General features: G+C 44.3%; 1 long non-coding RNA gene across 2 annotated transcripts; it reads left to right on the top strand.

Annotated features, from left to right (window-relative positions):
• The first annotated feature begins 4257 nt into the window (after positions 1-4257).
• LOC105714589 (uncharacterized) lies at positions 4258-18597 on the top strand. Of its 2 annotated transcripts, none has more exons than XR_001106847.2 (3): positions 4258-4438; positions 10998-11340; positions 18517-18597. It is a non-coding gene; the product is annotated as an uncharacterized LOC105714589 (long non-coding RNA). The 2 variants fall into 2 exon arrangements; XR_001106848.2 differs by lacking the exon at positions 18517-18597 and adding an exon at positions 12070-12359.
• Positions 18598-23497: the final 4900 nt, after the last annotated feature.

Genomic DNA, 23497 nt, shown 5'->3' with positions numbered 1-23497 from the left:
AGGTGATCTGCTTGCCTTGGCCTCTCAAAGTGCTGGGATTACAGGTGTGAGCCACTGCACCTGGCTGAGAATGCCTTCATATCCCTTACTTCAGTGGTTCTGAACCAGGGTGATTTTATCCCCCAGGGGACACTTGGCAATATCTGGAGACGTTTTTTGATAGTTACAACTAGATGGGAGGTGGAGAAGTATTGTGGTTGGTGCTACTGGCCTCTAGCCAGTAGCCAAGGACGCTGCTAAACCTCCAGCCATGCATGGTTGGACAGCCCCCACAAGAAGAAGTTATCCATCCCACAGTGTCAATAACAGAGAGATTGAGAAATCCTGCTTTACCTGATATTGTTAAAAAGAAAATGATTCCCAGATGTCTCTTGAGAGCCATCTTGCGAGAGGAAAGGAGAACATAAATCAGGTTAAGTACTTTTGGGTTTACTTATTAATACCTATAATGCTCACCACAACCATGTGTTTTAGTTATTTTCTCAATTTGCATAAGGAAAGAAACAAGCTCCCTGAACTTAAATCACTTGTCTGGGTCGCAGAATAATGGAAGCATATTAAGCATGCGTCAGTCTGACTCTAAAGCCTATGCCCTGTCCATAGTCTGTGCTGTAAGTAGTGAAAATTCAGCTAGGGTGTAATACAATGGACTCCCCCAAACAGGAGTCCCAGTCTTCATGAAGTCCTCCCATGCCATAGACAGAGACCTAGGGTCTTATACAACATCCCATCTAGCCTCTTGGTTGTTAAGTGGCATACAAAAGAAGTATTAGAGGGAGAAGCAATGAATTGAGAATAAAATGAAACCATTAAAAATAGCACAGTATATTGTGGCACAATGTGCTGGCAGTGGAATAATAGCACAGTATATTGGTAAGTGTTGCATTACTTGGCATGGGCAGTGAGTGCTATGCCAGTTGAGGAGGGGACCCTTTGGTGTGCACTGGAGTAGACTGGATGGTCTCATGGAGGGAGTGAGAATGGAGCTCTCAGTGAGCACAGCATTTGAAGGCAGAGTTAAGTTTAGGAGGCTAAAGCAATTTATTATTGTGATGAGGATGAGTGCTCTTGAATCAGATTCCCTAGGTTTAAATCCTTTTTTTTTTTTTTTCCAAACAGCGTCTCATTCTGTCACCCAAGCTCGAGTGCAGTGGTGTGATCATGGCTCTCTGCAGCCTGAACTTCCCGGGCTCAACTGATCCTCCTGCTTCAGTCTCCTGAGTAGCGTGGACTACAGGCATGTGCCACTATGTCTGGCTAGTTCTTTAATTTGTTTTATAGAGACAGGGTCTCCCTATGTTTCCCTAGCTAATCTCAAAATCCTGGGTGCAAGTGATCCTCCTGCCGCCACCTCCCAAAGGGCTGAGATTACAGATGTGAGCCACTGTGCCTGTCTTCCCTAGGATTAAATCCTATTTCCAGCACTTAGCAAGCATGCAACTTTGGGCAAAGCAATGAACCCTTTTGCATTTGTTTCTTCATCTGCAAAATGCAGATAATGGTACATTTTACATTGAATTGCTATGAGAATTAAACAAGATAATTCATGTAAAGCCTTAGCATGATGGTGTTTGCCCTATAGTGAATGCTCATCAAATGTCAGCTAAAAAAGACAGGGGAGAGGATGTGTGTGTGTGTGTGTGTGTGTAAGTTCTTATTTGAACGCACACAAATTTAATTAGTTTAAGGAGAAAATTATTGGAAGGCTACAAGGGAGCTCACAGCATTGACAGAAGGCAGGATAACTTAGATCAAGAAACCAGGCAGGAACCAAGGGCAGCTGGGTGGAAGAAACTGCAGCCAAATCATGTGGTGACAAGCAGAGTCCCACCTGAGACCACACAATGGGGAAGTCTCTGAAGTAGGAGAGAATTAAGATATTAGGTAGCTCTAGATTAGCAAACAGCTACTAAGGTAGTGTTATGTTTGGGGGAGTAAGAGTAGATTCTAGGGTTTGATGGTGAGGGATGGGAGGAGGAAACAATGAGGAGGCACGGGGCCTGGGAGTGCAGATGGAGCCCTGACAGTGCCAAAGTGAGCAACGCAAAGGAAAAGTGGCTGGAGTGGATGGTAGCACTTCTAAGTCTTCCCACGGAGGCAGCTTAACTGCAGGTGGAGGAGAAGGAACTTGTGCCCCTGAGGGACCCAAAGGAGCAGCCCAGAGGGGCCTGAGGAGAAGGAGCTCATGCCCCTGAGGGATGGAAGGAGCTGCCCAGAGGGACCTGAGGAGAAGGAACTCGTGTCCCTGAGAGACCAGAAGGAGCAGCACAGACGGGCCTGAGGAGAAGGAACTTGGGTCCCTGAGGGACCAGAAGGAGCTGCCCTGAGGGACCAGAAGGAGCCGCCCAGAGGGACCTGAGGAGAAGGGGCTCGTGCCCCTGAGGGACCAGATGGAGCCGCCCAGAGGGACCTGAGGAGAAGGGGCTCGTGCCCCTGAGGGACCGGAAGGAGCCGCCCAGAGGGACCTGAGGAGAAGGGGCTCATGCCCCTGAGGGACCGGAAGGAGGTGCCCAGAGGGACCTGAGGAGAAGGGGCTCATGCCCCTGAGGGACCGGAAGGAGCCGCCCAGAGGGACCTGAGGAGAAGGGGCTCATGCCCCTGAGGGACCGGAAGGAGGTGCCCAGAGGGACCTGAGGAGAAGGGACTCATGCCCCTGAGGGACCGGAAGGAGCCGCCCAGAGGGACCTGAGGAGAAGGGGCTCATGCCCCTGAGGGACCGGAAGGAGCTGCCCAGAGGGGCCTGAAGTTCTTGTGAATTCAATATTCTTCTTCATAACAGATGTTTATTTTGATATACAATGTAATTGGGATCACATACTAAATTCTTTAATATTTTCCCCCCAAGTCTTCGAGTAAAACAGATGGGGCAGGAAAAATCATGTGACTTCACATATCTCCACCCAAATTGGCCTTGTACTCTGCAGGGACATATGCAAACTTTCCAACATCCATTCAACAAACATAGACTAAGCTCCTACTGTGAGCCAGATGCTAGGTATTCAGAAGCAAGTCCTAACCAATGTGGTGTCTTCCCTCACTGAGGGATGGTCTATTCTTCACTCCAGTCTAAGGAGCATAAATCCTAGAAAACTGTGAGCAAATATGATTGGAGAAATATGGTTGGGGCAGATCATATAGTCACTCTCAGCTCAAGAAATACTAGGTCTTGGCAGGGCGCAGTAGCTCAAGCCTGTAATCCCAGCACTTTGGGGGGCTGAGGCAAGTGTTTCACCTGATGTCAGGAGTTCAAAACCAGACTTGCCAACATGGTGAAACCCCATCTCTACTAAAAATCCAGAAATTAGCCAGGCATGGTGGTGGGCGCCTGTAGTTCCAGCTACTACTCAGGAGGCTGAGGCAGGAGAACCGCTTGTGTCTGTGAGGCAGGGGTTGCAGTAAGCCAAGATTGTGCCACTGAACTCCAGCCTGGGTGACAGAGTGAGACTCTGTCTTGAAAAAAGAAAAAAATACTAGCTCTTGAAAAAGACTTCAGCCGGGCGCGGTGGCTCATGCCTGTAATCCCAGCACTTTGAGAGGCCAAGGCGGGCGGATTACGAGGTTGGGAGCTCAAGACCAGCCTGACCAACATGGTGAAACCCTGTTTCTACTAAAAATACAAAACATTAGCTGGGCATGGTGGTGTGCGCCTGTAATCCCAGCTACTCAGGAGGCTGAGACAGGAGAATCGCTTGAACCCGGGAGGCAGAGGTTGCAGTGAGCCGAGACTGTGCTATTGCACTCCAGCCTGGGTGAGAAGAGTGAGACTCTGTCTCAAAAAAGAAAAAAGACTTCACACCAAGTACGAGAGGCAGACAGGAAAAGGAAAAAAATCAGACTTGGGAAGTGGACAGAAATATACAACACATACAACATGTGTGATGTGGCACCTAACAGCCACAGGGATAAGGGGCAGCACAAAAGAGGCAGGAATGAGTTCTACAGGGGAGGACGTGCTTGCTGAAGGAGGGTTTTAAGAGATGACTAGGAGCTGATGAGGCAGACAAGGAGGGCAGGGCATTCTTGGCAGAGAAAGACACAGTGTTGTGAAAGGGCATGGCAGGTCAGGGTGTCTTAAGGGTAAGAAAGGAATGAAGAGAAGACTGGAGAGAGGAGCAGGGGCTGGGTTGTGGAAGGCTTTGTCTGCCTGTCATGTGAGTGCTGGGACTTGCACCTAAAAGAAGCGGGGCATCACCGAAAGGCTTTTTGACAGGGGTGTCAAAGGATCACATTTGTTTTCAAGAAGTGTAAGTCAGGAAGAAGTGGGTGTGTCTAAAAGAGGCAACATTGGTGGCTGGAAGACAACTTCTGAGACTACTGAGACAGTCTAGCAAGAGATAAGGAGAGCCTGAAGTGAGGAAGCTACTGGAGAGACAGGAAGGGGGAGAACCCAGAAGCAACGAGGAAGATGATGATAATTACAACAATTTCTAAAAATCAGGTAAGATTAATAAAACCATTACTATTCTTGCTGGACACTGTTCTAAGGACATTAAATGAAGTATTTTCCCTTATTAGTTCATTCAACTAATACGTGGGTCAGGTATGGTGGCTCATGCCTGTAATCCCAGCACTTTGGGAGGCCTAGGTGGGAGGATCACTTGAGCCCAGGAGTTTGAGATCAGCCTGGGCACCATGGTGAAACCCCATCTCTACACAAAATAAAAAAATTAGCTGGGTGTGGTGGCATGCGCCTGTGGTCCCAGCTACTCAGAAGACTGAGTGAGATGGGAGGATCACTTGAGCTCAGGAGGTTGAGGTTGCAGTGAGCCGAGATTGCGCCACTGCACTCCAGCCTGGGTGACAGACTGGCATTTGTCTCAAAAAGACAAAACAAACAAAAACAAATAGGTGAATAAATCAAACACTGATGCAGGCAATGGGATACAGCAGTAAATAAAACTAACAAAAATCCTTACCATGATGGAGCTTACATTCTACTGAGGAAAACAGACAATAAACAAATTAATATTTAGCAGCATGTGAGATAATGCTGAATGCTAAGGAAGAAAAGAAAAACACACGGGAAAGGGGAAATAAAGTGTTGGGGAGAAGTGTAAAATTTTTAGATAGCAGAACCAGGCAAGACCTCAATAAAAAGTGACAGTTGAATAGACCTGAAGGAAATGAGGAAACTAGCCACAAAAATATCTGAGCAAAGAGCAGTCCATGCCGAGGGAACAGCATGTGGAAAGGCCCAGAGGCATGAACACACCTGCTAAGTTCCAGTAACAGTGGGAAGGCCAGTCTGGCTAAACTTCAGTGAATGAGGCGAGGAGAAGTTGGAGATTAGGTAAAGACATAGTGGAGTCCCAATCTTGTTGGACCTTGGAGGCTCTAATGAGGGAATGTGTTCTCTTTCCGGGTCCACAAGGGGGCGTAGTTTTAAGGGCAAGAACTTCCTAGTGCCATGCCCCTTTCCCATCTCTCTCCATCTGGGAGATTTAACGGTTTATGTTTGAATTTCACAGGCTTGGGAAGAAACTAAGACTCAATCACTCCAGCGAAAGTTCTAAGGAACTCCTTTCATTGACCAGGGTCTTAGAGAAGGTGGGGGTTCCTCCCAGGTTAAAAGTCCCCTTCTTCCACACCCCTTCAGACTCCATGTTTGGGTCCCCTTCCACGAACACTCCCTTCATGGAAGCTGTTTTTCTCTATCCTGAATTTTCCCTCTGGAGTCCCCTTCCACACTCTTTCGTGGAAGCCTGTCTTCTCCTCCTAAGCTTCATCTCTCTCTATTCCCTTCCACTCAGTGTGGAAGCTGCTTTCCTCTCCTGGATTCCATCTTTCTGGATTCTCTCACTCAGTGAGCGAGTTAGCTGTTTCTTTCTCTCTCCTTCTCCTGTTTCTCTCTCTTTTTAAATAAATCACTTTCTACAAACACTTTTGAGTCTGGCATTTACTGAGCATGGCACCGTGGTCCCCTCTCTCATTCTTGAGAGGGCAGGAGACCAAGAACCTGGAGAAACGTCCTCTCAGGGGAGCTGAGGGCACCCTGAACCCCTGAACCCCAATACTGCATTAATGAGGCTTTGGCTTTTACTCCAAGTGAGCCGGGAGCCACTGGAGCATCCTGAGCAGAAGAGCAACATGATAGAACTTACTTGTTTACGAGATCATCTGGCAGATTTTTGAGAATAGATTGCAAGGGACAAGGGCAGAATCGGAGAAACCACTAGTGCTATATTCCTGGAGAAAAATAATGGTAGCTCAGAACAAGACGATTGCAATGGAGCAGGTGACAAATAGACAGACAATTAGTTTCTGATTATAACTTGAATATATAGTCAATAAAACTTGAGGGATCTCTGATGGATCAAAGAGAGAGAGGAAACAGGGATAAGTCTAAGGATTTAGACTGAGCTGCTGGAAAAATGGAGTTGCCTTTAACTGAGGTGGGGAAGACTATGGAAAGGGCAAGTTATGTGTGGGGAGGGAGACGTCAGGAGCTCAGTTTAGGACTTGTAAATTTTAGATGTGCAGATGCCAGTTGGATACATTGGCCTGGCCTTCACGGGAGTGGTCTGTGTTAGAGATGATGTAAGAATTATCCTCTTATAGGTGATGTTTACAGTTATAAGATAGATGATATCAAATAGAGAGTGAGCAAATAGAAGAAAAGAAGAAATCTGAGGACTAGGTCCCTGGACATTCCAATGCTCAGAAGTTAAGGAGTTGAGGAAGAAGAAACTATTATATGAGATGAAAATGGGCTGGGCACGGTGGCTCATACCTGTAATCCCAGCACTTTGAGAGGCTGAGGTGATTAGATTGCTTGAGTCTAGGAGTTTGAGACAAGCCTAGGCAACATGGCAAAACCCTGCCTCTACAAAAAATACCAAAAAAGTTTAGCCAGGTGTGGTGGTACATGTCTGTCCCAGCTACTTGGGAGGCAGATGTGAGAGGATTGATTGAACCTGGGAGATGGAGGCTGCAGTGAGCTGAGATTGCACCATTGCATGATAGCCTGGATGACAGAGCAAGACCCTGTCTCAAAACAAAACAAACAAACAAACAAAAAACAAACAAAAAAAAAAAAAAGAGAGAGAGAGAAAATGGAGCCATCCAGAAAAGTTGGAGGAAAACTAGGCAAGCGTGCTATCCTGGACATCAAGTGAAAAAAGTGTTTTAAAGAGGAGAGCATGATCAAGCAATTGCATAAAATGCTGCAACAGGTGAACTCAGATGAGGATTGGGGAAAAAATAACAGGATTTAGCAATATGGAGGTCCCTGGCACCCTGTTCAGAGCAGTTTCAAAGTAGAGATTCAAGAAATAAGCAAGAAGAGACATTGGTGTCTGAATCAAATGGTTTGGATCTGCATCCCACCAAATCTCATGTTGAATTGTAGTCCCCAGTATTAGAGGTAGGGCCTGGTGGGAGATGGTTGGATCCTGGGGGTGGATTTCTCATGAATGGTTTGGCACCATCCCCTAGGTGCTTTTCTTGTGATAGTGAGTTCTCTGGTTGTCTAAAAGTGTGTAGCATATCCCTCCTTGTTCTCTCTTGCTCCTGCTCCCATCATGTGAGATGCCTTACCCGCTAACTTAATTGTAAGTTTCCTGAGGCCTCCCCAGAAACTGAGCAGATGCCAGGATCATGCTTCCTGTACAGCCTGAAGAACTGTGAGAAAATTAAACCTCTTTTCTTTCTTTTTTTTTTTTTTTTGAGATGGAGTCCTGCTCTGTCACCTCTGAACCCAGGCTGGAGTGCACTGGTACAATCTCGGCTCACTGCAACCTCTGCCTCCTGCGGTGGCTCACACCTGTAATCCCAGCACTTTTGGAGGCCAAGATGGGTGGATCATTTGAGGTCAAGAGTTTGATACCAGCCTGACTAACATGGTGAACCCCATCTCTACTAAAATACAAAAATTAGCTGGGTGTGGTAGCCACACCTGTTATCCCAGCTACTTGGGAGTCTGAGGCAGGCGAATCACTTAAACCAGGAGGCAGAGGTTGCAGTGAGCCAAAATTGCGCCACTGCATTCCAGTCTGGGTGACAGAGCAAGAATCCCTCTCAAAAAATAATAAAATAACAAAATAATTGAATTTAAATTTAGGAACCTGATAAAATCCTAGCTGTTGCCCTCAAACTACCTGTAAGGTCAGGTGATTCTCCTGCCTCAGCCTCCTGCATAGCCAGGATTATGGGCATGTGCCACCATACCCAGCTAATGTTTGTATTTTTAGCAGAGACAGGGTTTTGCCATGTTGACCAGGCTGGTCTTCAACTCCTGACCTCAAGTGATTCACCTGTCTTGGCTTCCCAAAGTGCTGGGATTACAGGCATGAGCCACCGTGACCGGCCAAACCTCTTTTTTTTTTTTAAATAAACTAAGCAGTCTCAGGTATTTCTCTGTAGCAATGTGAGAATGTACAGTGAGTAGACACTTCTTTGCGTGTGTTTATTTTTTAGAGATAGGGTCTCATTCTGTTGCCCAGGCTGAGTGCAGTGATGAAATCGTAGCTTATGGCAGCCCAAACTCCTAGGTTTAAATGATCCTCCTGCCTCAGCCTCCTGAGTAGCTCAGATTACAGGCATGTGCCACCGTGCCCAGCTAATTTTTATTTTTGTAGAAATGGGGGTCTCAACGTGTTGCCCAGACTGTTACTGAACTTCTGAGCTCAGGTGATCCTCCCATCTGGGCCTCCCAAAGTGCTGGGATTACAGATGTCAGCACTGCGCCTGACCTCTACAATTCTTTTAAGGAGTTTTGCTCTAGAAGGAGTTGGGGGATTGCAGCAGTAGCCAGCTGAGAAGCTGGGGCCAAGAAAGATTTTTTAAGATGAGAGAAATAGCAGCATGCTTGGAGGTTGATGGAAATAACCTGGTAGAGAGAGGGGGAAACTGATGAAGAAAACAGGGAGAATTTCTTTAGGAAGGAGTGGCCTTTATGGCACTAGTGGTGAGCTGACCATAGCTAGGAGCTAAGTTCATCTACAGGAACAGGAGTAAGCAAAGAATACAAGCACAGATAGATGCTTCACATTTACATTACTTCAATATTAAATAAAATTTGAAATTCAGTTCCTCACTTGTACAAGTCACATTTCAAGCACTCAGTAGCCCTATGTGATATGTGATGGTGGCTATTTTATTGGACGGAGTGGCTGTAAAATATTTCCATCATTGCAGAAAGTTCTTTTGGACAGTGCTGGCCCTAGGGTATGACCATGAGGTTGGATGGAGGACAAGATCTCTAGAGGAGAGGCCAGGGTGTTAGAAAGATCATCTGTGTGTAACTTGAAATCGCTAATACCCAAGACAGAGGTAATATTGAAGTGAGTGAAGGTGGGTCTGTTATTAAAATTATACAAAAGTGATGAATAAATGGAGACTACAAGATATGGTTTGATGATAAGATAATTATGGAGGAGGCAGGGGGTGTGGTCTAAAAGCAGCAATGAGAAGCAAGAGGAACCCTACCCCACCTCCAGGTCCTATGGAAGGGAAGCCAGCTACCACTGCAGAGGGTTGCAGGGAAGCAGTGTCACCAGGGGACAGAGCCAAGTTTCAGTTACTCCTCCAGGGGGAGGGGAAGGACACACTCAGAGGAGAGCTTGAAGGAAAGGAGGATTCTGCTGATGATTGCCCTGAGTTCCAGAGGGCAGGTGAAAGGGTTTTGGGAGATGAGGAGGATGGCGGGTGAGGCCAGAAAAGGGGATGAGCAGGGTCAGATGGAGATAAGATGTCCAGGGATGAGAGGTGACCTGGGAGTCTTGGGTTTCTTATGGGACGGACATTGGTGGGGATAAAGGACATGATGAGATTAGTCCTGATGGTCACAAGGTACATAATGAGGGATCAGGGGTAGGGTGGGGTGTCTTGACAGGAGCTGGAGGGGTTGGCAATCCCCCTTGATGGTTGCTGAGAGAGGCATGGAGTCTGGCTGAAGGGGCATCTTACATTGAGCCATTCCTTTTCCTGGTGGCTGCTTAATGGTGGCCTTACTTGATCCCCACAACTCTATAAAGTGCATACTATTGTTAGTCTAATTTTACAGAAGCAGATATATTTAAAAAGCAAGAACTTCGAGAATGAGGGCCTTTAAATTGCAGGTTGATTCTTCAATGAGAAAGTCGAGAAGGGGAGTCTATTTGGGTGTGAAAGTGGAGGGGAATAAAGGACAGGGAAGTGGATTCTGGTTTAATGTGTCTGGAGTTGAAAGTGCCAGCAGGGGGCACTGCCAAGTGGAAATGAGTTGAAGGTGCTCCAAACTATGGAAGTTGGCTCAGCATAGGTGTCGGAGCTGGAGAAATGGATTTAAAGTCAGCAGTCCAAGCCAGAGCAGATTTTTCACCCCCAGATCTTCCCAGGTAGAGGTCTTACCACCTCAGGGCAAATGGAATTGTTTCTAGGGGTGAGAAACAAGAATAGATTAGAAATGAATTTCAAGGGCAGGCGTGGTGGCTCACACCTGTAATCCCAGCACTTTGAGAGGCCAAGGCAGGCGAATCATTTGAGATCAGGAGTTCAAGACCAGCCTGACCAACATAGTGAAACCCCATCTCTACTACAATACAAAAATTAGCCAGGCGTGGTAGTGGGCATCTGTAATCTCAGCTACTAGTCGGGGGTGAGGCAGGAGAATCACTTGAATTCAGGAGGCAGAATTCAGGTTGCAGTGAACCGAAATCACGACACTGCATTTCAGCCTGGGCAACAGAGCAAGACTCCCTCTCAAAAAAATAGAAAAGAAAAAGAAAAGAAATTAATTTCAATTTAGGAAGCTGACAAAATCCCAGCTGTTGCCCTCAAACTACCTGTATAATATCTTTTCCCTCGCAGTGTTCTAAAGGATTGTCTCAATTTTACTGCTGGTTACAGGCTAATGCTTCGAAATATTGCTTTAACAGTGACCCCTAGTGTTATAAAGAGGTATCTGCTAACTGATGTAGTTGGGAAACGAAAATTCCCTTAACCTGAAAGTCATTGCATAGATTGATATTGCCAGAAGGTACCTTCATAAATTATTCGATCCATCTCTCTGCCTTTAGGGAGGATCACACTTGAACAATTCCAGGTCACTTCCCTTCAAGAAAGATGTAATGGACCTGAAAAGAGTTCAGAGAATGGCAAGTAGCATAAACAAGGAGGAAGATGTACTTTCCTGTGAGAATGGATTGAAGAAAAGGAGAAAGAAGAGGACAACGAGGAGAAGGAAGAAGAAACTGCAGACTAGAAAATGGACATACAAAGCAGTCAAGTAACAGAACAAATCTTTACATACTACCTCTAAGAGGCACTGCTTTGAAACTGTGAAGAGGCTGCATTAGCGTAATCCTGGCGACCATTTTGAGCATTTGCTTTATGGCAGGCAAACTTACAACCACCCTTAAGGTAAGAGCCATTTATGGTCTCCATTTTACAGATAAGGAAACAAGGTATAACACTCAATTAATCAGCCAAGGTGTCAGGTGCTATGGCTCACGCCTGTGATCCCAGCACTTTGGGAGCCTCATGTGAGAGGTTGCTTGAGTCAAAGCATTTGACATCAGCCTGGGAAACATAGTGAGACCTCATCTTTACAAAAAATAAGCAAAATAAGCTATATGCGGTGGTGAACACCTGTACTACCAGCTACTTGAGAGGCTGAGCTGGGAGGATCACTTGAGCCCAGGAGGTTGAGGTTGCAATGAGCTGAGATCATACCACTACACTTCAGCCGGGGCAACAGAAGCTGAAAAAAGTAAAAAAATATAAAATAGCTCATCTCAGACAGCTTCAAGGGGTAAAATCAGGACAGGAACTCAGGCTTTTTGACTTCTAAGTGTGTGCTTCTAGCCTCAATGCAACAGCCCTTAACTAATAAATAGGAATGCTAATTTATAGACAGAATGCACATAAGTCATTAAACTGACAAAGGCTAAAAATATAAATTTGTTCTAGAAAAGTATGGATGTGGACATGGCAGTTTGGGAACATCTGTGATGTTTTCAGGCAAATCCCCTGATCTGACCTGGTATGCTAATTCTCATGTGCTTACCACACATCAAATCTAAAGACTTTCAGAGTAGAAACCTCATGCAGACTAAACAATGTATTTCAATTTTTAAAAATTCTCAACAGCAGAGAAATTCATCACATCTAGTTAAATCCCTCCGGTTGCTGCCCATTTTCTTTTATCCTGTCTTCAGTGAAGATGGAAAACAGTTGGACATAATCCTCTCCAACCTTTTCTATATATGAACGCCATTACGTGTCTCCAGGTTTCTGCTCTATCCACCTTCAAAATACATAGTTCTCCAACTTTTGAATATCTCCACAGGTTTTGTTATTTAACTTGTGATTTTAATGACCCTTAGGGAAGCATTTCCAATCCTAAAGAGAAGTTTGTGCTTATGTAATTAATAAATCATAAAAATGTCTTCATTAATAGTGATGCAATGCCTCTAATTTTCAAAGGACTTCCATATTACTTATCTTGCTTGATTCTCACATATTTGTCCCTGTTTTACAGAAGAGAAAGTGAAGCTCGGACAAATTAAGTGATTTTCCCAAGGTCATATAAGGAAATAGTGGGGAAAAAATTAAGATTGTTAAAAAGAGGGAGCAAGGTATACGATGACTGAGAAAGTCAAAGTGAAATTTTTAAAACACATGTAAGTGTCAAATGTAAGTGCAGAAAGGTTTTTACCTTTCTGTTTGTCTTTGGTAGCTATCAGCATCTGGAAATATAAATATTCAGCAAACAAAAGTACAGCCTCCCTTTCCAGTCACCCACAGGGCTTTCATTTACATAACTGGAGCCCAGATCCCCTCCTTCAACTTACAGGACTTAGGAGGGGCCAACTCAGAGCCACCTAATTATTATGAAGCCAGGCGCTGTTCCCACCACCGCACCGGTATTAACTTGTGGAATCTTTACAACTCTCTGAGCTGGGGTATTATTGTTACCTCTCATTTCACAGATTTGGAAACAAATACAGGTTAAATAATTGGCCCCAGGTCATACAGAGAGTCTTGGCAAATGTAAAGGTAAAGTTTAAGTAAAAGCCATGTAAGTTCTGCATCTAAATTATTAAGCAGTAATTATTCATCACAGACAATGATCCAGTATAACGGCTGTAAGATAGGTAGGACAAATACTATCCCTTGAACGCACGTGGCAATTGAGCCCTAGTGAGGTTAAGTCATTCCGTGTTGATCACACAGTGAGGCAGGGCTGATACCAGTTAGCATCCATTTGTGTGGTCATACTATTTCTTAAAATGTTCAATATTTCTGTGCAGATTGGCATTAGTTCCTGCCCCAAGCCCTCCATGGTCCTCTCTCATGTGAGCCCTTCAGATCTCCCCATAGCCCAGCAACTTGTGGGGTCCCTGCTCGGGGATGATTGTGCTCAGCCCTGGCAGGCTCCTTTTGGAAACTGGCGTGGGGGACAGAGAGGAGGAGAGCTTCTGCAGTAGGTCAGGCGCCCAGGGACAGAGGGTAGCCCAGGATAGGAGCCTTTAAAAGGTGTCTGCTGCATAGTAGATTTCACCCTTCCCCTCAGGCTGATTACCCAAAAGGCAAAAATAGGGCTCACTAACAGCAGAGGAAGTATCTTTCCCTTCGTTTACACACAGCAGGTGAAACTCTAGGTGTTAGAGCAAAGCAACAGCCCTGTCTATGGTGCAGTGGTTCCCTGGGGGGACTTAGGAGAAAGAAGACCAGCATTTGGCGAGAACCAGAGGGCTGGAAATGAAGACTAAGGAGTTTCTCTCTTTTCTATGTGGTGTATACATGATGATACACACACGAGAACCCCTGATACTGTGTCAGACCCTTACCTGGTGCACAATAAATGTTTCTGAAATTTCTGGACGGATTAGGTTATGATGTGAGCTGTTTAGAAAAACGCCATGGGAGTCTGTTTTTGGCCTTGAATTTAGCAGGGGGATTACTAAGGCACCAGAGCAGATATGCAGGGGCCAGGGAGGAGCTGCCAAATAAGAGGACATTGTCTTGATAAAAAAAGAGAGTCTCTGAAATGGGCCAGTAGTTATAAATACCAACGGCACATGCCTGAGCACTGATGTAAGAAGATGAATGGTAGAAACATGACCGTCTGGGAAAAGACCTGAGCATGACGGATTCTTCCAAATCTAAGTCCACTGAATTAGTTCTGAAACTACTAGTGTGACATGGAAAGACAAGAGCAGACAAGGCACCCCTCCGCCTGCAAAACTCTCCCGCTAGTACTTCTAAGGGCACAGGAAGGGGACAAACAGAAACAAAAGCGTCCAGACGGTGAAAGATGACCAACACAAAGGAGTTTGTGAAGTGAGAAGTGTTATTTAGTCAACAGAGAGATTCCACAAAGAATCTCTTGTTTAGTTTTATGATCTCATTCTTGCAAAGGATATGGCAGAAAAAGAATTGTCATAAAAAGCAAAAGATATTTCTTAATTTCCTAGTCATAACTTGGCAACTTAAAGCAACAAAAATTTACAGAGTTCTGGAGGCCAAAAGTTCAAAATCAAGGTGTTGGCAAGGCCATGCTCCCCGTGAAGGTTCTGGGGTAGAACACTTTCTTGTCTCTTCCAGCTTCTGGTGGCTCCTGGCATTCCTTGGTTTGGGGCAGCATAACTCCAGTCTCTGCCTTGGCCTTCACCTGGCCTTCCCTGTGTGTTTTTGTGTTCTCTGTTTTGTAAGGACACTAATCATTAGATGCAGGGCCCATTCTAAATCTATGATGATTTCATCTTGAGCTCCTCAACCAATTACAATTAATTACATATGCAAAGAAAATTACATGCCTATTTCCACATGAGGTCGCATTCTGAGGTTTTGGGTGGCCATAAATTTGGGTGGGGGGCATTATTCAACCCACTATAATGTGTGACACATGCAGAAAATAAACAAAAAAGGGAGATTATACATTTATAAAATAGGAAATGGATTTATACTTTGTGATTACCTTATTATTCTTGCTACAGCCAACTATCTAATGATTGATGACAATCAGAAGCAAACTTGACCTTTATCTACATGCTATAGGACAGTGGTTCCCAAATGCTAAACAATGGAACAGCACTGGCCAGAGGAAAGCTTTCACAGGCCAAGGCATCTTTTCCATACTCCCTGTAGGCTCTCAGTTGAAGCCCCAGGACCTCAGCTGCCCAGCCTCAGCTAAAAGGAGCCACTGAGTAAGAGCTTGCTCTAGGCACCTGGGCTCTACCGCCTGCTCCCCAAGTTCTTTGTGGCCCAGTAAGGAATAAGGACAGCATCAGAGGGGTGAGGAAACCTGCTTTTGTTTGCATAGAACATTCCAAGTTAAGGGAAATACTATTAAGAGTGTGACTTCCACCTTTGCTAACAAACCTATGAGAAACTGAGTTTCCATAGTGAATGATAAAGATATGAAAATACATTGAACATTGATACTCTACTTTGTGGTGTCCCACTGAATATATAACCACATGCTGATGTGTATAAAACTAACAATTATGTGCAATGCAATAGGATTTTACATAGTAACTCTTCTAAGCTCAAAAATTATGTATATATTTATAAAAATATATTTCATCTGTGTCTCTCTGTTGTCGATTACCAACTATCCTTTATGCTCTGTCCTTTTTAATTTTTACATGTAAAGTATGATTTCTTTTATGAAATAATAGTAAATATAGATTCTTACCTTACAAAATGTAGAGGGCAACTTTTGTTGGTTCCATGGCTTTAAAACATTTTCACTGAATATATTTTATATTTCAGTGATTTTTTATTGCTTTGGAGTACAGAATTATTACAGAAATAAATTTCAGACCATAAAGGTATTCCTTCATAAGAAAATCTGCCATTTAAAAGTCAAGCTTATAGGACATACTAGTTAAAATATAATTGTATTATTTTGATTTAAAGTAACAGGATTTGCACTTGAGAAGCTACACCCTATTTTTTTTATTTCCTTTGCACAATAAATTTCTGAAGTGCATGTATAATATGATTCCATTTTATATTTAAATCCAAAATTTCAAGAGCACAGTATTTTCAAATCAAGTTACACCTCCTTCTCTTTTTCCTGGAGACAGCTGTCAACAGGCAAGATATTCCCACCGTAGCACTCGCCTCTCCTACCCACCTGTCTTTCCACCAGGCATTTTGAGATCAGGCTAGTAGAAAGACTGCATCTAGGGTAAAAAATGGCTGCAGAGGGAAAGCTGAACCCAAGCTGGACATAGTTGCTCTGCCTAGAACACTGGTTTTTCTCTTTTATGGGCCTTTACTCTGATTGATTACCATATGACAAAAATGGTAGTAGAGCAGTGTCACTGGATAATTACAATCTCCTTAAGTGTCAAAAGACCTTGGTCTTCTTTTCATATGGAAACTCTCAACCTTCTCATTGATAGCAATTGAATATGGGTGTGGTGGCCCATGCCTGTAATCCCAGCACTTTGGAAGGCTAAGGTGGGCAGATCACTTGAGTCCAGAGTTTGAGACCAGCCTGGGCAACATGGTGAAATCCTGTCTCTACACAAAATACAAAAATTAGCCTGCCTTGGTGGCGTGAATCTGTGGTTCCAGCTACTCAGGAGGCTGAGGCGGGGGATGGCGTAAGCCTGGGAGGTCAAGGCTGCAGTGAGCTGTGATTGTGTTACTGCACTCTAGCCTGGATCATACAGCAAGACCCTGTTTAAAAAAAAAAAAAAAAAAAAAAAAAAAAAAGCAATCAAGGTACTCCAAGAATGGCTTACAATCTAATTGTGTTTTGTCTTCATTACCTCCCTGATGATTCTTTTGTGCAACTGCTTCTGGGCCTCCCTTTCTGTGTACTCAGGGAGAAAAGGCAAAAGTTTCTGGCACCTTAATAGGAACTGTTTTGTCAGCTGCTCATGATTACAAAAGCTGAATCAAGTTGTCTTTTAGTCTCTCTGAATATTTCCAGCTTCTAGAAACCAAGATCTTATTCATTTTTGCATTTTAAATGTTGTTTGAATTACAACCAGAGGGCTTATTTACCAATAACCAATAAAAGTCATATTTTAAGAGATATATACATAACATGGCAAGACTCTCAGGAAAAAGTAAGCCATATACTTACATATATGAGTGCAGATATATGCATATCTCTGGCTGATGCCAAATGGAATCTCTTATCTACGTGCATGATACATAGTTTAATTTGGTACATCAAAACTTGTTGGGTCTTGCCTTCCAGAAAAGGAGCTGCCATAGACACAAGGGTGGCATGAGTCAGAAAAAGATGAAAAATACTTATCAGGTTCTTCTTGGTCCTTCATGTGTTTTTGCACTTCATTCACAAAATATATTATGTCCTTGGAAATGGCCCTTTGTATCTCCTCTCCTCCTACCATCATGTCAGTCTAATACATCATAGCATAAGCCAGATATAAGCCTCCTTTTGGACTGAGCTGGCTGGTAAATTAACTTATGCTAAACGGCTGTCTGCCCATGACTGTCAACTCTATCATCCTTGTCTGTCTCCTTTTCCCTTTCCCAGTCATTTCATTTCACTGTGGATGACATTTCATTTTATTCTCAATGCATTTCATCTCCTTGCAATGTATGAAATTTTTTAGTGAACAGAATACTCACTGACCCTTCTGAAACTGACTAGGATATTCGTGTGCCCCAAATAAGTTCAATAATACAACATTGCTTGGCTTCCTTTACAATTTACACTGGAGAGGCTGAGTTCTTAAAAGGGAGCATTTGTCTCCCTTTTATCCCCCTCTTGAATCCCAAAACTGAACTTAAACATTATAGACACACACTGCATCTATAATGTTTGACATTACAGAAATGAAGGTCCTTAATGGGCTAGTGGGCAAAAACCATCTAGGAATCAGAAATCAACAGATATTTTCTGAGCACTTGTACTGTGACCTTGGATGCTAGTTTCAAGATCACCTTAATAATTTGATGGCAGTGGCATTATGGCAGCGGTTGGGGAGGCACAGCCTGATCTACGTACTCCATGGAGCCAGCAGGAGCTGGCAATAGGTAGGAGCCCCACCCTCTTCCTAGTTAGAGGAGTTGGAGCCCCAACCTCCCAGGCTCACTGCAGCCACCCAGCCGCAGCTGCAGACCCTGACTCCCTTCACTTAGAGACCCTGGAAGCGCATAGCCCTGCAGGCTCGGAAGTGCCTGCTCCCACCTCCTGGCCTCTCCCTGCTCCCAGTGCCCGCCCCGATTTCAGAGCAAAGTTGAGGCTGAACCCAGGCACTGTTGCAACCAGCGGGGTGTGAACACGCTTGGGGCAGTGCTGACTCGCCAGCCCCGCCACCTCAGCCCCCTCTGGACTTTGGGCACCGAGGAGCATGGGAGGGAGGCCAAGGGTTGGTGAGGGCAGCTCGGCACTGGCATGCAGGCGCACCTCGGCAAGAACAGCCTGGGCACTGTGGACTTGCGGACAGCAGGTTGACGGCGGCAGGAGGCAGACAGGCTCCTGGACAGAAAGGAGTGGGTCCTAGGTGAAGCCCCACTTAAGCCAGAAACAGCCTGAGGCCTGGGGGCTGGGCTGCTAGTTCTTCCGACCCGAGTGAGAACTTACCGTGCTTTTTCCAGGTCTGCCATCGACCAGTCAGCACACACTTCCTCCTCTCTGAAGCCCATAACACCCCCTCACACACACTCAGCCAGACTCTGGCAGACAAGGGGACAATCTGCCTGCAGGTAGGAGCCATGTACTCTGGGTCTCCTCTCTGCTGAGGGCTACAGAAACAAGGAGACAACCTGCCTGAAGATAGGAGCTACTCACTCTGGGACCAATCACTCTGCATCTCCTCTCCGCTGAGAGCTACAGAGGGGATGGGATGACCTGCCTGTGGACAAGAGCCACCCACTCCAGGTCTCTCTGCTGAAAGCAGCAGAGATACCGGGACAATCTGCCTGTGGATAGGAGCCACTCCCTCTGGGTCTCCTCTCCACTGAGGGCTGCACAGATGTTGGGATGACCTGCCTGTGGATAGGCGCTACCCACTCCAGGTCTCCTCTCCACTGAGAGCTGGACATTCATTGGGACAACCTGCCTGTGACAAGGAGCTACCCACTTCGGGTCTCCTGAGAACTGTTCTACCACTCCATGTAGCTCCTCTCCACCTTGCTCACCCTCCAGGTGTCTGCCTACCTCATTCTTCCTGGATGTGGGGCAAAAACTCAGGATCTGCTGAACGGTGAGTCTAAAAGAGATGTAACACAAACAGGGCTGAAACATGCATCTCCTGCTCACCATATTGTGGGTGGTGAGGAGGGAAGAGCTGTGGTCCTTTGTGAAGCCCAGACCTAGGGGCTCCCTAAGCCAGGGCTGTGACACCCTTTTTGGGGTTCTGCGGTTCCTGGTGTCTCCAATCTTCTGGGTGCCACCACGTTCCCCTTGTCCAGACGCAGGTGCCTGCAGTGGAAGCTGGGCATCTTAGAGACTCTAGTAGAAGGCAGAGCAACCAGGGTTCAAGGCCCATCCACTCCTACCTCAATCCCACTCTCAGCTAGAGCAGCTCATGTTTTCCCTGAGCAGTTCATTTGCTGGAAGGCACTGGGAGGGGTGGGGTAAGCAGCCTCAACAATGATAATGCATGCATGTACTCTATACATACTATCTGGGGATGATGGTGATGTTATTGAGAATTCTAACCTACATATGAGAAAACAACAGCTTCCTAATTTCCAAATGCACTATGTCCCACTGCAGAGAATAGGTTCTATCAGGTGGATCAGGCAGTAGCATTGTATCCTCTGAGAGAAAGATCTGAAACTTTTAAGATTGATTTATATTTAAACCCCAACGCTTCAACTGGTGAGCTGTGTGAACCTCAGTTTTGTCATTTGTAATAATGGAACTCATGAACCTCCTTTATGGGATTATTGTGAAGAACCACTTTGCTTTTTGTTTTACGCTGTATCCTCAATGCCTAGAATAGTATCAGGAAATGGTAGGTGCTCAGTAATATTTGTTGAATTAGGCCAAGCACGGTGGCTCATGCCTATAATCTCAGCACTTCGTGGGGGCCGAGGTGGGTGGATCACGAAGTCAGGAGATTGAGACCATCCTGGCCAACATGGTGAAACCCTGTCTCTACTAAAATACAAAAAAATTAGCTGGGTGTGGGGGCACATGCCTGTAGTCCCAGCTACTCAGGAGGCTGAGGCAGGGGAATCGCTCAAACCCGGGAGGGGGACATTGCAGTGAGCTGAGATTGGGCCACTGCACTTCAGCCTGGTGACAGAGCAAGACTCCATCTCAAAAAAAAATTTTTTGTTGAATTAATAAATAAAATGACAGTCATGAAGATATCAAACTCAGCATCTGGATCATTGACGCTTCATTTTCTTCCTGGGCAGATGAATCAACTGGATGGAGTCAGAGATGTTTTTAGAGAGGGAGTAGAGTGAAATATTAATAGATAACATTCTATGTACCAGATACTGTTTTACATGTTTTATGCATATTAACTTCTTTAATCCTCAATTCCTAGGGTCTTCACCAACCTGAGAAAGTGTTCTAATCTTTGCCCTTAAGAAAGTTAACCTATCTATGCTTCAATTTGCATTTTTATAAAATGGAAATAATAACAGTACTCACTACTGACCTCATAGCTTTGTTATGAGAATGAAATTAACTAACCCATATGTAATTCTTAAAACAATTCCTCATACAGACTAAGCACTCAATACGTTTTTAACTCTGATTAGGTTGTAAAATCTCTACTACTTCATGTTTTGATAATGATATTCTTCTGGGTACAATAAGTAAATGCTTGAAGAATTCTGAGATGAGAGAGATCAATGTAGGCAGTAGGAGCACTTACTAGAGAACTTTCTAGGATTAAAGCTGGGTCTTCACAAAATTTGGGTGGGCAGAGAGGAGTGGGAAGGACATTATAGGAGGAGAAATATACGTAGCTAGGGATGGCATTAGAGTCATCCTCTAAAGTGCTTGACTTCTGGTTTGCTATTTAAGTTTTCCCATCTGTAAAATCAAGGAAACATCTGCCCTATAGGGTTACTGTTGTTAGGATGTTATATGAACTAATGAACATAAAATGCCTAGTACAGTGCTGGGCACATTGCAAGCATATAGGTAGTTGGCACTACTGTTTACTATTAAGGGCAGACGTAGGCCAGGTGCAGCGATTCACATCTGTAATCCCAGCACTTTGAGCGGCTAAAACAGGTGGATTGCTTGAGCCCAGGAGTTCAAGACCAGCCTGAGCGACATGACCAGACCCCGTCTCTACAAAAGATACAAAAATTATCTGCCATGGTGGCATGAGCCCGTACTGCACCTCAGCACCCAGCTACTTGGGGAGCTGAGTTGGGAGGATCGCTTGAGCCCAGGAGGTGGAGGTTGCACAGCCAGACCCTGTTTCAAAAAATAAAAAGAAAAAAGAAAAAGGGGGTAGATATAGAAGTTTGTGAGACAATGCGAAAACTAGCCAATTCCATTCAAGAACTGAGCTAGTCCTAGCTCCCCAGAATGTATCATTGAGTTGGTGATTCTTCACCTATATAAGACCTTATTAATAATACAAATCTGGTTTAAGTGGAGTGTTAAATTTTAATCATTTAGATTTGGGGGTATGAAGAGGGAATTGGTTTTACATATACTACTTAGAGTAACTTCTACACTTTTTTTTTTTTGAGACGAAGTCTTGCTCTGTCACCAGGTTGGAGTGCAATGGTGCAATCTCTGCTCACTGAAACCTCCATCTCCCGGGTTCAAGCGATTCCCCTGCCTCAGCCTTCTGAGTAGCTGGGACTACAGGAGCACGCTACCATGGCCAGCTAAGTTTTTGTATTTTAGTAGAGACAGGGTTTCAACATGGCCAGGATGGTCTCTATCTCCTGACCTTGTGATCTGCCTGCCTCGGTGCTGGGATTACAGCTGTAATCCCAAAGTGCTGGGATTACAGGCGTGAGCCACCGTGTCCGGCCACTTTTATACTTATATTTAAATTGGTTAAAGTTACTTTGAAACTGAATTACTGAAAAGTAAACCAAATAGTAAATTTAGTGGAGAGGTGATTTTATCTTTCTTCAAACTCTATCATGCAGACAGAGGCTTGTTCATTTTAGCTTGCTGCTGCCAGGGCAAGAAACAAGAAGTAACATGAGCCACATTACTTTCCAGCCACTCCTTAAAATGTTTAATATAAACTTCTAGCTCCCAAAATACTTTTCTTGACCTCAGTGTTCTTTAAGACTGGTATTTCCTACTTGATCATTTTATCCAATCCCAACCCCAGTATCTTAAAGGAGCATGAGCTCAGGCCTAACTTTTCTTTTCATGTGGGAATTGTTTTAATCATTTAAAAAAGTTTCTTTGTGAAGATTGCATGCATATTTGGAATTAAATGGTATTTTCTCATTGGAACTTCATGCAATCAAGGGTGGAGTTTTGCAGATTTATCTACAACATATGCAAACTCTGGATGACTTAATAGACTCATCTTCTACAATCGATATTTAGAAATATTATAAATGTATATTCTCTTCATTATATATGACACAAATGATCGAATAAAAGACCTTTACGACTTCTTCCCAAGTGCCTTGTTCATTTCTGCCTCAGGACCATTGCCCAGTTTTCCTTACCTGGATTTATTTCCCTGCACTTTACCTGTCCAGGCCTGAGAACTCTGCATGAAGTCTTCCTGATTACAGCAGCTCATACCAAGCTCTTCTCTGCACTTTTGGAATTCTTTTGTCTCACCGATTTGAAACTTAGCTTTATCATTCAGCGTATTTATTCTGTCTCCCCAAATTAAAGGGTAAAACTCTAAGGTAGATTTTACCTTAGATTTTCAGCTCCTGTCTTCAGCTCCTGTGTATCCCTACTCACTACCTAACACAATGCATTGGCAGAGAAGGTCCTCAAAATAATATTTTTATGTTTATGTGACAGTCTTCGTCCCAATTCTGAAATAGCTTCACTAATAATAATTGCATGATTGAATAATTTTCTTCGCTCTGAAAACAGAAAACACGTCATTCCTGGGAGGTCAGCTTGGGACCTGTAATGCTCAGTTTTTAAATGTTGTATTTCTGATACTTCGCTAGATGGTAATGTCAAGAGACTGTTGCAAAGAGCAAGTCATTATGGAGATTCTGCCTGGTACTATTTCCAGACTCTACGTTTGACTTCTAGAGAGCACAACAAGGCCATGGATAGTTCTATTTATTAATTGGATTTGGCAAGGAGAGTTAATTCCTTGCAAAAATACACAAGCAAGCTATTAAAAATAACATTCAAAGGAGAAGGTTAAAAATAATATACCAAAAAGCTAAATTGCTTAATTCAAATACAAGTGTAGAAAAATAATTCTATTAAAATTTATTTAAGTATTTATTGATAACACTGAAGTGTTTACAAAAGAGGCCAGATGGCCAGGTGTGATGGCTCATGCCTGTAATTCCAGCATTTTGTGAGGCCGAGGCAGGCAGATCACGAGGTCAGGAGTTTGAGACCAGCCTGGCTAATATGGTGAACCTTGTCTCTACTAAAAATACAAAAATTAGCCGGGCGTGGTAGCACATACCTGTAATCCCA

The sequence above is a fragment of the Aotus nancymaae genome, unplaced genomic scaffold (genome assembly GCF_030222135.1).
Source record: "Aotus nancymaae isolate 86718 unplaced genomic scaffold, 86718_ANA_hifiasm-v0.15.2.pri h1tg000033l, whole genome shotgun sequence".
Classification (NCBI taxonomy): Eukaryota; Metazoa; Chordata; class Mammalia; order Primates; family Aotidae; genus Aotus; species Aotus nancymaae.
Note: the sequence above shows the minus strand (reverse complement) of the source record. Positions and strands in the feature narration are given on the sequence as shown.